Source organism: Cyprinodon variegatus, unplaced genomic scaffold (genome assembly GCF_000732505.1).
Source record: "Cyprinodon variegatus isolate N-32 unplaced genomic scaffold, C_variegatus-1.0 Scaffold2204, whole genome shotgun sequence".
NCBI classification, from domain to species: domain Eukaryota; kingdom Metazoa; phylum Chordata; class Actinopteri; order Cyprinodontiformes; family Cyprinodontidae; genus Cyprinodon; species Cyprinodon variegatus.
The window spans coordinates 16,239-18,015 of NW_015152657.1; the positions used below are offsets into that span (position 1 = coordinate 16,239).

The following is a 1,777-nucleotide window of genomic DNA, read 5'->3' on the forward strand; positions in this document are numbered from 1 at the left end:
GATGATTATCAGAGTGAGTCACTTACCTGGTTTATTAACAGTCCAGTTCATCGTCTCAATCATAGGCAGGATCAGCCCAAGGAGATGCAGCCCTGAGCCGCCCAGAATGTCCCCGATGCTGCCGGTCCAGGTCAGGGGAGAACAGATCAGGCAGAAACAGCTCAGGGGTCCGTAGTCCAACCAGGGGTTCCGATCCACCAACCAACAGATAGATCCAGGGTTCCAGCAATCCTCAGAGCGTTCAGGCAGTTTCAGTCAGAAAGGGTCCAGGATCGTCCCCAGACAGACAGGATCAGTGGTTGAGGGACAGAGACAAGACTGTGTTCTCCTCCTTGGAACCAAGCTGACAGGAATAAAACTGATCTTCTCTGCGTTCCGAGCCAAAACCCTGAGGGCTCCGTGGAGAAGGATCAGGACAAGATCAGAAGACAAGAAAAACACTAAAACCCTCTAAATCCACCAGGACACAAACCTTGGAACTAACTAAAACTAACAGAACCAACGGACAGACAGGACATCAACAGACATTAAATAATGATCTGGCCCAGATAGCTAGACTGAGCTGAATATAAAGCAGAAGGTTCAGGTGGATGGAATCGGACATGAATAGAGACCTGGCAGAAGAAAGCAGGTGAATGACATGAAGAGTTAAGGCCAGCTATCAGGGCAGATCATGACGCTGCTCCTGATTCATCCAGATGTTAACTGGAGCAGAGGATAAACCTCCTGCTGTTCAGGCTTTGGACCCCATCAGACCAACATCCACAATCAGCTACATGACAAAGTCACATGACTCTGACTCTGTGCTGATTGGCTGTCAGGAAAAGCAGTTTGCTTGATGTTTAGCAGAGAGTTTATGTCTCGGTGTGAGAACAGGTCCTGAAGGCTTTTGCTTTCTATTTATACTCTGCTGCCTCTGTGGTTTCCTTTAGCTTCTTCTGCAGCCTGATAGCGTGTGTGAGTGCGTGGTGTTACCCAGAATTTTCTTTCCAGGTAATCGGCGTGGTCGGGTTTCCGCCTTAGGCATCGGATCAGCCCAATGGGTTCTGCAGAACTCTCCTCCGCCTGGGCTGACCTGGCGGCTTTGGTTTTCACTTTGAACGGTCTGAAGGCAGGTGTGTTGAGAGCTTCTCTGGAGGATTCTGCAGAGCATCGCAGCAGTGGGGGTGTGGTAGCTCTAAGAATACAGGCAGTGGTGAGACCGAGTCATTCTTAGAAATCTAGACAGAAATTTTCCATCATTCAGTAAGAAACCGAGTTAATTCTGGTGAATCGGGGCACCAGAGCGTTCGAGGAACATGGCAGCAATAAACAAGTGATCTGCCTCAGAGCTGTGAGGTTCTGTATCGGTCCGCTGGTCCATATTAATGTGGTTCTGCTCAGTTCATCTCAGGTCACTTTATAGATCCAGATCAACCAGATCATCCAGTCAGATTGGTTCAAAGTTTTCTACTGAGGGGTGCTGCTATGGTGTGGGGCAGAGCACATAACAGCTGTTGCAGGTTCGAGTCCCGGTCCTGCTGACCTTTCCAGAAGGTCTCTCCACCTTCATGTCTTCATTATAAAATAACACCAGAGCCTAAAGAGATGTTTATCATTTTCATATAAGGAAAACCAACATTTATTTTCATTTTATATACACTCTATGTACATAAAATGACAATAAATGTTGTCTGAGTCTAACTCCTCAGCAATCCCTCACACTAAGCATGCTTGTAGCGACAGTGGAGAGGAAAAACTCCCTTTGAACAGGAAGAAACCTCCAGCAGAACCAGGC

The 1,777-nt window shown here is 47.6% G+C and overlaps 1 protein-coding gene across 1 annotated transcript in view; it reads left to right on the forward strand.

Annotated features, from left to right (window-relative positions):
* LOC107080667 (apoptosis regulator Bcl-2-like) overlaps positions 1–1,777 on the forward strand; it is a 10,578-nt gene that overhangs the window by 7,797 nt on the left and 1,004 nt on the right. The gene's annotated exons all lie outside the window — the stretch shown is intronic.